This window comes from Macaca fascicularis, chromosome 2 (genome assembly GCF_037993035.2).
Source record: "Macaca fascicularis isolate 582-1 chromosome 2, T2T-MFA8v1.1".
NCBI lineage: Eukaryota > Metazoa > Chordata > Mammalia > Primates > Cercopithecidae > Macaca > Macaca fascicularis.
The window spans coordinates 79,301,678-79,313,483 of record NC_088376.1 but is presented as its reverse complement, the minus strand read 5'-3'; the positions used below and the strand labels follow the sequence as shown (position 1 = coordinate 79,313,483).

The following is an 11,806-nucleotide window of genomic DNA, read 5'->3' as shown; positions in this document are numbered from 1 at the left end:
AGAAAAATTCCTTATAAGATGGAATTAATTATAATCACTTGAGAGATTTGAATAATTAGTTGAAAGTTGCAGAAGGCAGATATCAGCTCAATATAAGGAAGAAATCCCTGAAGATTAGGAAGAATTAACAACCATTTTCTTAAGATGTTTCCAATACCTCAATTTATTCAAAGGCGAACTGGAAAGTCCTTTACTGGATATTGTAGAGCTGATTGACGTAAACATTCATCGGGACTGGTGAAGAGCTAGACTTGTTATGTAAGTTTTCTTTATGAACTGAAAGGCTTTCTGTCACTGAAATTATTTTCTAACAAAGGAGTTATTCGCATTATGTTTCTGTCTCAGAAAATTGTATCCCCTACACAATTTATTCCCTGAAATTGTTTTGAACTGACCCATCCAGATAATCCTGCACCTGGTAGACGTGGGACATTCAGGGGAAGAATGAACTTGGGACACAAAATTAGATATGAGATGCTAAGTTGCACATGCACATTCTTGTTATACCTATTACCTCCAGTGTATTGGAGAATAATTGAATATTTCAGAAGGGTAGATGTAACTGTAAGTTTCAGAATGAGAGCTTGGTGTCATTCAGTTGAGTTAAATAGAATGTGGTCAGAAGTTAGCCATCTTTGGCACCTATGCACAAAATTTCCACAAATATAGTTTGATTGCTGATAAAAATCCCTGCATTCTCCAACACCGGACATCTTCTGGTATGCTAAAACCATGGAGAGAGTGGCTCAGATCTCTGTGCATTATAGAAGATGCAAGAAAGTATTACAAAGGTCAAGTGAGCAGAAATACTAGAAACTGTAGCAATGCTGTTATTGGATATGTCATTATGGGTCGCCACTGATGACTGGTAGAACTACCACCACTACAGTGAGCAGATAGACTCAACCTTGGGGTTTGATGTTATCTAGTTCATAGGTCTCCTAATCAGTGCCACTCTGGCATAGACAGATATCACCAACTTCGGCCACACTGCTCATAGAAGCCTGTACAGGACATCAGATTGCAACATCAACACATATCTTCAGATTAGCATGATATACATCTTGAGACCCTTATCAGTGAGCCTAGTCTTCCTCATAGCTAAGCAACCCAGCACTTGTCATCCTTGTATAAAACCCATGATTTTCTTGTCAGTTAGCATGTGTTTGCCTGCAAGAAACAGATAGCCCAACATAAAGTAGCTTAAACAACAAAATAATTTGTTGACTGTCATAACTCTCCAATTTCCTAAGCCCTTATAACTTCTTTCTATTTCCAACACTGTTGCCCTAAGTAATGTTTTTAATATATTTCACCTAAGCTTTTTTTTTCAACTTTTATTTTAGATTCAGGCAGTACACATACAGGTTTGTTACCTGGGTATATTTCATGATGCTGAGGTTTGAATTATTCCGTCACCCTGGTGCTGAGTATAGTAGCCAACAGTTAGTTTTTGAGTCCTTTTCCCCTTCTCTTCCTCCCACCTTTAGTAGTCCTCAGTGTCTGTTGTTGCCATCTTTATGTCCATGAGACCCAATGTTTAGCTCCCACTTATAAGTAAGAACATGTGGTATTCATTTCACCTAAACTTTCGAAGTTATATCCTACCTGGTAATTCTGCCACTCATTAATAATTTCCTACCATAGCCATTTATTCATTCATTCAACATTTTGAGTGCCTGCTATCCTATTTTGGGGGAAGAATATGTCATTGAATGAGTTATGTTGCAGTCCCTAAATTTAAGGAGGTGTTTTAGTAGGGAGAGGGTAGGCTATGGTGCAACATCAAATGATAACAGAGGTTTACTCTCTAACTATCCATCTTTTATAGAATGACTGTGGCTCTGCTCCATGCCAGTTTACCTCAGAAGCTAGGCAGATAGGCCTTGATCTGGAAATTTGCCCACTGGTATGGCACAAGGAAAGAAAGTGTGACAAAGCACAAACTTTCTCAAAATTTCTGCCTGCAAGTGACCTATATCACATTCATTTATATTTCACTGCTCAAAGCAAGTTGCTTGACATAACTGACTTCAATAGTGAGGGAATCATACACCTCTTCCAAGGAAAGCACATGGATATTGGTGAAGAGTAGTGCAATCAACCATGTGACATTAAAATTTAGAGCAGAGATCAGTAAACTACAGCCTGCCACATCATTCTGTATATGAAGTTTTATTGAGACACAGACACACCCATACATTTACATATTATCAATGACTGCTTTTGCACTACAATGGCAGGGTTGAGTAGTTGTGACACAGGCCATATGATCCAGAAAGCCTGAAATATTTACCATCTGGTCCTTTACAGAAAATAGTTTCCTACCTTGATTTAGAAAAGCAAAAAGATACGAAATAAACTGCAATATTTAATCATGCATTTCCTGTGTTTATTAGCTATTAGCAGCAATGATGATTGCTTTCTTTCTATACAGACTCCATTAGGATACAAGACATATTTTTGAAAAAATATTGGTTTCTGGTGATGAGCAATCTTCTGGTAGCTTCAAGATTCCATCCAGCATTTTTAAGTTTGGCAAACAGGAGAATACTCTAAAGCAAAAGTTTAAAAAAAGAAACACTATATTGAACAAAAGCATTTTATTTCACTTATTCTCTTTATAAGTGAATGGACTTTGCTATTGTTATAAGGAAGATGAATGGCTATCACTTCATTCTGTGTTCTTTATCTTTGCAGTGGAGCTAAAATAAAATATTACTCATTTTAGTTGACCTGATGATATTGCCATAGCTTGCCCTTTCAGGGATCTAATAGATCTTTCAGCAGGTGGTAAATATTGATCAGAGAAGTGGGACTGTCTACAATCTGTTTTTATAAGAGAATTTCATTCCAGTTTTTACAGTCTTATAAGGGAAAAAAAATCAATGAGTGGATTTAGCCAACTAACCATGAGAGACAGAATGAGATCATGATATATGTGCTCATTATAAAGTTAAAAGTTTAGAAAGAGAAAGAAAGTAAAGTAAGCCCACGATATTCAGTGATAGTTAAAGAAGAATTCTTCTGGCTGATAAATATAGAAGAGGGAGTGGGAAATAATATTGTGCTGTTATTTTTTTCCTGAAAGAGAGCACTTCTAAAGCTCGTATTTCAAATTCAGGGAGTCACTTCTATGTTCAGAAACAGATCCTTCAGTTCAATCCAGTTAACAGTGATCATATACTAGCGGCATTAAAAAGCAGCATTTTCTTTAGAATGACAGCTTTTCTAGATCTGGGAATTCTGAGGGCTCAGGCTGGGGGGAATCTATGGCATTTGAATTTGCCTGCATGAAAGATATGGAAACCTCTTAGCAGATATGCCAAGTCAACTAATGATGGTGCTGACCTCCTTGAAAGCCCCCATTGGCTACATGATTTTCTTAACATTAATTGCTTCCTGTGCATCTCTTTTAATCCTCACAACAACTCTGTCAGATTGGTTTTTATCCCTCATTTAAAATAACTTATCCAAATCATAAGGCCTGTAGGTGACGAAGCAAATATTAAAATCTATGTCTTCTGGCTTCAAAATTAATACTTAGCTGGCAAGAATTTCTAGCCACTGATTTTTTTTTTTTAAAGTCAAGCAATAATGAACTAATATAATGTTTGACTCCGGGAGAATGAGACAGAAGTTTGCCTGTAGGTGTCCCGGAAATGGGGCCACCTTCTAACCTACTGGGACTTACACTATTAGTTCTATTATTAAGTCCTTTCTCTTTTGAATTGTGCTGTCTTCTTATTGGAGGATCTGAAACAAAGGAGGAAGGGAAAGCAGTCACAATTCTAGGTGATAATGGTCAAGAAAAGCTTGTAATTTAAATAATTCTGAGCATGGTGTGTAAAAAGAGTCACCTGAAGCTCTGGCCCAAATCCTCAACACAGATACCCAGTGACAAAATTAAAGCTATTATAATCTTCAAGGTGCAGATTTTTGGCTGGGTGACTGAACCCATATTTGAGTGAACTTCTGACTCCAGCTTAGTTCCTTAGCATGAGTGGATGCTTAAACCTTTTCCTTGTACTTTAAAATGACTCCATCATTCTGTTCAACACAACCCTGCACTACCTAAGTTAATATAACCTGGCTTTTTCTAACTTGAAAGTCAGCATATATGTACCTTGGACTCAATCCAATAGAGTTAATACTGGAAAACCAGAAGAACCACATTATATCCCTCATTCCTACATAACTCTATACCACATCATGAATTTTGTAGACAGAATTATAGTAAGACCTCAGGGCATATCCGATTTCAGACAATTCATCTTAATACTATTATTGTAAGGCATTCTTTGAAGAGAGGTAAGAGGCTGAGTTGGGACCAAAATGCTTTATAAAACCCCACATATGAATTAACAAAACTGAAATACAATACTATTAAATTAACCTTATGACTAGGAATGTGCTTTCTTATGAATGATGTTGAAATGTCCAGCTAAACCTCCTCTGATTATAGGAAATATAATTTTAAACCTCCAAATATTATTATGGTTAAATATTAGCTCAATATTATAGCAACTGTGCTGCTAGTTTTCACTGTTACGTGAAAGCAATTTAAGAATCTATTATCACAGACATGAAATTTTGCTTCCAGACTACAGTCATAGGGGAGACAACTGCAGTAATGAGATTTATGTAACAACAGAGATTAGAATTTCTGTTTTGACAAATTTTCATTGTACGTGAGGCATTGAAGAATCTAACCTCATATAGGCTTCTAGGATACAGTTGCTGTTCATGGGAAAAGAGCAGTGTGAGGAAGGAAGATGGTGAAAACTATGTCTTTTACTGAAATGAAAGTAAGCAAAAGATTGTAATCGTAGAATAGAAATAGACCCTGGAGATGATCTAACTCTTTGTTTGACAGATTTGCCTGGGAGGGGAGATGACCTCAGTCATGGATACAAATACAGGCTGTAGAATTCATTTGCTTGTTTTTATCCTTTTAATTCCCATAAGCACAATAATTAGTGGTACTGGGAATTAGCTGGAGACAAATAGATGGGCATATTACTGGGTGCACACTTCAATGTTTACATTCCATTACTATCATTGGGAATGTTCTCAGTTGTGACAAAGTAATAAAAATGGTTTCTTCTTGGCAGGTTTTTGAGCTCTTTCGACCACTGGAGTAAACTGAATTCTTTGTATTCACTTAATGTTGGCCCTGGGGCCCAAAGAGTGAAAGTAATACCAGAGAATAAACCATTTATAAAGTTGTCACATGCAACTTAATAAAATATATATATGTATAATTTTTTAAAAGACATCATATCTATTAAGCATGTGGGAGAAAATGTGTGGAATTTGAAAGTCTAAAACTAAACATCTTTGTATAGGTAAAGTCATTACAGAAGGAGCCTAAAAATCTGTATAGCAACTATAAATTAACCAAGAGAAAAGAGTGTATTAAGATAAATTTTTAAAAAGATAAAGAAAGATCAGTTCAAAAGTCTTTAGACGAGATCAGAAGCATGAAGTGTTCAACATAGTGCAGATTCTATAACTATTTGCTGGGTAAATTTGAGCAAGAGAGGAACAATATTTTAAAATATAGTTAAAAGTGTAATATTCAATGAAGTGCAAAAGGTGACTTAGGGTGTCTGGGGCCTTACCGCTTCCTGTAATTTTGGTGGAACTCACAAGGGTTCCTCTTAAGAATAAGGGATTCCAGTGGAGTGCAACGTAAACTGGAGAGTCCAATAAGAGTCTCAATGTGGTTTTCGGCCAAGGATAAATGCTGTATCTGAGGTATCTTTGGTAATTGTTTGAAAGACATGAGATGGTTTTTGCTCATATTTAAAATTCTGCAGCTGCATACAAAAGAGAAACATCTTGTTACTTGTCTCCTAAAGAGAATGGTTAACTACCAAATCTAACATAGGACTAGCATGCCTTATGTAGGCAATAACCCCTCAATACAGTAACAGTGATGTTACTGTCATGATGGTCACATACAAACTATGTGACAAATATAGTTTCCTAAGAAAATTAGAAATATTTATATTAGAATATTAAGAGAAAATAAGCAAGATACATGAGGCCATAGGTTTGTGGAGCACAGGAATCTGTTTTCTTTTCCAATGAATGTGCTTGGTACCTGACTTGGCCCATGGTGGATTCTTGATATGTCTTAAATAAAAGGATGAATAGCTGCATATCATCTCAGCAATATAAAAGTGGACACACACAAAAACAACAACTTGTGAAAAATACTGTTTCTAAGTAGTGAGATTATAGTTACTTTTCTTACTACCTTTCTGTAATTTAAAAACCTCTATATTGAGAAAATAGCATTTTAAATCAGAAAGGAGGCATTTTTAATATAAAAGAAAACTAAAGTATCCTTAGAAACAGTAAAATGTATTAGGCATTTAAATGTATACATTTTCCTGATAGATAATGCTTCTCAATGTGTTTGCCTTAAAATTATAACTGTACAAGACTGGGTGAATAGAGAAAATAATTCAAAATCTGTCACTGACATCTTGCCTTAAGGAAAACTTCCTTTATGTATAAGTTAGGATTTAATATTATGAGATAAATACAGGGTATATATTTATGGGCCTTGGGCCCCACAAAGACACTTGGTAAATGGTCATTGCTAACGAGAAAGAGGGTACTGTAAAGAGAGAACTGCAACACAGAAACATTAGGGAAAAAAAATCCCTTTGAACCACCTAGATTTCATTGTAATTTTTTTGCATCTATTATTTTTATTTTTGTTCTTTCCTTTCAGTCCCTCTCCATATGTATATTTTATATAGATCTCATCTTATCTTTGATAACTTTTGGCTTCTGCTTATTTCCAGAATTCATACAGGCTTCAGGAGCACTTCAGTACTATGACAATTTCTCATTGAAAAACCAGCCCAAGAAGTTCCTACCCCCGTGCCTCTCTCCCCATTCTCCTCTGAAATCTGTTATTTTCTTGTTTACCAGTCATGCTCCCACTTTTCCTTTTTTTTTTTTTTTTTTTTTTTGAGACGGAGTCTTGCTCTGTCACCCAGGCTGGAGTGCAGTGGCCGGATCTCAGCTCACTGCAAGCTCCGCCTCCCGGGTTCACGCCATTCTCCGGCCTCAGCCTCCCGAGTAGCTGGGACTACAGGCGCCCGCCACCTCGCCCGGCTAGTTTTTTTGTATTTTTTAGTAGAGACGGGGTTTCACCGTGTTAGCCGGGATCGTCTCTCGATCTCCTGGCCTCGTGATCCGCCCGTCTCGGCCTCCCAAAGTGCTGGGATTACAGACTTGAGCCACCGCGCCCGGCCCCACTTTTTCATAGGTATCCTTTTATCCTTTCAGTATCTCAGATTCACCACACCACAGATTGCCCCAGTCGATAGGAAATGTTAGGGGAGAGAAGGGGGGCAAAGCGGGTGGGTGGTGACACAACTTTCTCTGTCTTGGCACTTCCTGTCTGCCAGACTGTTTCCCCCTTGTGTACAGCTATCATGACCTCTTTCTGTGACCTTCTCTCAGCCAATGCTCAGAATTGTATCTTAACCTGCTCTAGAAATTACCCTTCCTTTTTGTGGATGCTCAATTTCCTTCATCTAATTCACTCCTGAGGAGCTCTGTTGGCCCCTCTCATTGCCACCAAAGCTCACTCCACCTACCCATTCTGCCTGCTGAAGCAAATAGCAGCTCCCTGTAAAAAGGGTTCCCTAGCAATCCCTGAGCAGAAAGAGATTATGTTTAACAATATGACTTTGGAATCCTTGAGAAACCAAAGAGTCTATATATATTTTTTATTTTTAGTTTATTTCTGTCCTTAATCTGATAACCAGCCTCCGCTCCAATAACAGAATGTTACCCTACAGGCTACTATTGTCAACTACCTTGTAAAGTCTTTCCCCATAGGTGTTCAATAAATATGACTAACTAAAAATTAATTTCTTAAACCATAATGTATATGTCATGTAATTGCATTTTCTAGTTTACATCACAATGAAAATGGCAAATTTTTCTACTCATACAAATAACTTTCCTAAAAATTGGTAAAAAAATATTAATTTGAAAAAAACAGATGTTTCCCTCTAAAGTATGACATTTTGATATATAAATTTCTCTTTTGGCCTTGCTGTATGTGCCACTTCAGTACAAAGTGTCACCTGTAAGACCTGACCACATGGGGCCAGGTGCAGCCAATGATCACACATATCCAAATAGAGAAGACTTAACTTTAACCTGTTAACTAGACATGCTACAGAGCAGATACCTTGGCAATCTTATGGCACTTAAGTCCACCAGTGAATTATCCACTAACCAGAGGGTTTCAACTCGAATTAGTCTTCTAAGAATTCTGTTAAAATTTTCAACTTGGTAAGGATCCCCCAAATCCTGAAATGAAATGTTCAAATTCTGAGGAAAAACAAATAAAAAGAAAAAAGTAAGGCTTTTGTCAGCTTTAGTTATTCATTTAAAATGTATTGTGTATATTAATTATACCAGTAGTTTTTAACCTTTTTTTTTTTTGTCTTCCAGAGTACTCATACATCCAAACACAATTATGTTGTAGCAATTTTCAAGTTAGGGAGGGTGAAGATCTTGATCAGAATTACTGAGCAGTCTACAGGGTTTGGGAGGGTTCCACGGGTGTATGGAGGAAGAAGGACAGGATTCTTAAGCAGATTCTGAGATTTTCTAGGGGTGTAGAATAGAAGGGATAAACTTCTGACTGCTTTACATGATCAGTAATCATTAGCCTCACTTGGAAATTCTCAGAAATCACATTTATAAAATTTTTAGAGTAAGATAACATAATTTGGAAGACGAAAACTATGATTTTGTTTAACGTAACTAGAGATACATATCTAAAAATGACTTGGTGTGCTTCAAAGATAGTGAATATTTTATTTTCACTTTAAACAGCAGTCAACTTTGGTGTAAAATACACTGCTACCACTCTCAGTGGTTGCATTGCTCTTCTAAACTGCATTCCTAAAAGTCAACTTAATTTTTTTATTTCCATATTTTGCCATCAATTTCTGTCAATCAAAATATTGAATAGAATGACAATCCCTTTTTTAAAAATTCGAGGCCAAATAATTTGCTGTTTTTAAGGAAATACAGACATTATATTTAGGAAGATTAGTAACATCTTGATATTTTTAGATATTATACTTTATAAAATGTGATACACAAAAATTTATTTTCCAAAAGCATACAAAGTCTTTATTTTAAAATAAAACTTGAGAAATGATAAAAGTTTATGTGTATCGCCTATACACTAAAATCATCTCCTCAGAAAAGTTTTTAAAAAAATTTGACACTATTTCCCAACTAAGTTTTCTATGATAGTTAAGAGTTTATTTAGCCATTCTCTTACAGTATAGTTATTGAAAGGATAATTAATTCTTCCATGATAGTTTATTAGAAAGGCTCCATTGACTTTAAAGTATACCCAAGGTTAAAATTGCAAGTATAAAGAAGGAATGAATATAAACACCAAAATGACTACTCCTAAAGAGAGACTGGGAATGGATGTCAAAGCCTTAGGTGTATTGTTTAAATTTTTTAAATAAATAAGGGGGTGTGTTGTTTACATTTGTACTAGATTGTAACCATTCATTATATATTAATAACTTTAATTTGAAAAGAAAGAACCATACTGGGACATGGTATTCTATTTTCTTATCTTTCCCTGAAAAATTGCATAACTTTGAGCAAGTCAGTTCTCTTCCTGGACTTCCTTTTCCTTTCTGAAAATAAGAAATTTAAACCAGATCCTCTGTGAAGCTCCTTCTCATTCCCTAATTTCTTAATTCTATGGTATATAAGTCTGTGAAGCAAAGGAGGCGTCAGGAGTCCTCAACAAGGAGTTTTAGGCTCTGTTTCATTTCTAGAAGACTTCTTAAACTTTTCAAGCATAATTTTATCCCTTTAATATACAAAAATATTAGCCTCTCACTCTGTTGTGTGGAAGTTGACTTATTTTTTTATTGCCAGAAGCACTTGTCCCAGTTAAATCTTCAGTCCTCTGCCTAAGCATGACTTGATCCAACTGGAGTTAGAAGCTTGAGTCGCAACCCCACAGATTTGTAGTGGTCAGGTTGACTAACTGCAGGGGAAGTTTCAATGCTAGTGGCTTAGTCAGCAGGGTGATTTTCAGCAACTAGAAATGAAAATCCGGTTCCCTCACTGAGGAAAAATTTGATTTATTCCAGCATAGCTTTGTTTGAGCTGGCTGCTCAAAAGTTTCATCCTGATGCATTGTTCAAAGGATTCCAGATTGCATCATAAACTCATTGATATGGATTATTGTCCAACATTTGACTTTTTTTATTATTAACAATTTTGTTCTTCTCAAATATTTTAAACTTCTTCTCAGAGTTCAGCAATATCAGGTTAAAATGAAGGTTAGAAAATATGTAACATATTATGATAAAAAGAAGGGGGAAAGAGAAACAGAGAAGCCCAAACACCGGGAGTTTTACAGAAAGCTGTGAAGACATGCTAAAAGTTGTGTTATTTATGCCCTTAAAAAAAAAAAAAAAAAAGATGTCACAATTTAATCAATGGATAAATAGGCTTTAAAAACAAATAAAAATAAAAGCTCTTACCCTGCAGTCTTCCCAGTTTTCTTGTAGCCATGTTTCCCATTTGTTTTTTTCAAGAACTCTTTTCCTTGGGGGCAAGGTACACTCTACCTGTCTGAAAAGTTGCTCTTCTTCAGAGGGTCCTAGATAAGAACCACAAGGTAAGATTTTGGAAGTATGTTTAGGGGGCAGGACTGGCACTTTCACTTGCTATTTGGCCAGTTGTTTGAAACTCCCACTGGATATCACAACTAGGGAGAGTATGATTTGACCCACAGAGTGTGAGCAGTAATAAAATGATTTAACCCACTCCTGTCTCCCTAACCTGGTTGGGGGAAAGATTGGAGACAGGGAAAGATCCAGGACTTCACCAAATTTTTCATTTTCTAATAGTTGAAAATCATTTTTTTAAATTTTGCCAACTAACTTTCCTCTCATATCTTCTAAGGAAAATTGAGCTATACCTCTTATTTGACAACATTAAATCAGATTCACAGTTATGACAATAATAAATTAATCAAAATATGGCTATTAAATATCTAAACCACTCAGTTTTCTCATTATCCTTCTGCTATAGGAGCCTGTGGATGTGTGTGAAGGGCTTACTACCGAGCCCTCTCAAAACAAGATAAGTAATACAAAAAAGGGGAAATATGAAACAAATCAGCAACTTTCTTTTTCATCTTCTTTGCTTAAAAAGCAAAGGAAAGTTTTTTAAAAACTATATTAAGGCTATAATACAGGTTATAAGGTTATTAGGTTATAGATTATTTAAATTGTTCTTTTTTTTTTTTTTTTTTTTTTGAGACGGAGTCTTGCTCTGTCGCCCAGGCTGGGGTGCAGTGGCCGGATCTCAGCTCACTGCAAGCTCCGCCTCCCGGGTTTATGCCCTTCTCCTGCCTCAGCCTCCCGAGTAGCTGGGACTACAGGCGCCCACCACCTCGCCCGGCTAGTGTTTGGTTTTTTTTTTTTTTTGTATTTTTTTAGTAGAGACGAGGTTTCACTGTGTTAGCCAGGATGGTCTCGATCTCCTCACGGGGTTTCACCATGTTGGTCAGGCTGGTCTCGAATTCCTGACCTCGTGATCTGCCCACCTCAGCCTCCCAAAGTGCTGGAATTACAGACTTGAGCCACCACTACTGGCCTACAGTTAACTTTTAACCATACATAAATATTTCTAGCCCATTCAAGTGAGAACAATCTTTATTATAGTGATTTAATCTTCATATAATTTTCTCTTTGGGAATTGTGAAGTCATT

The 11,806-nt window shown here is 36.3% G+C and overlaps 1 long non-coding RNA gene across 3 annotated transcripts; it reads right to left on the bottom strand.

Moving 5' to 3' along the window:
* Window positions 1-2,202: 2,202 nt before the first annotated feature.
* LOC123571864 (uncharacterized) lies at window positions 2,203-10,917 on the bottom strand. 3 transcript variants are annotated; one of them, XR_010584773.1, is made up of 5 exons: window positions 10,572-10,917; window positions 8,228-8,370; window positions 5,625-5,822; window positions 3,695-3,756; window positions 2,204-2,555 (listed from the first exon to the last, which is right to left on the bottom strand). It is a non-coding gene; the product is annotated as an uncharacterized lncRNA (long non-coding RNA). The 3 variants fall into 3 exon arrangements; XR_012430828.1 differs by lacking the exon at window positions 3,695-3,756 and having other exon boundaries at window positions 2,203-2,555; window positions 10,572-10,916; XR_012430827.1 differs by lacking the exon at window positions 2,204-2,555 and having other exon boundaries at window positions 2,589-3,756.
* Window positions 10,918-11,806: the final 889 nt, after the last annotated feature.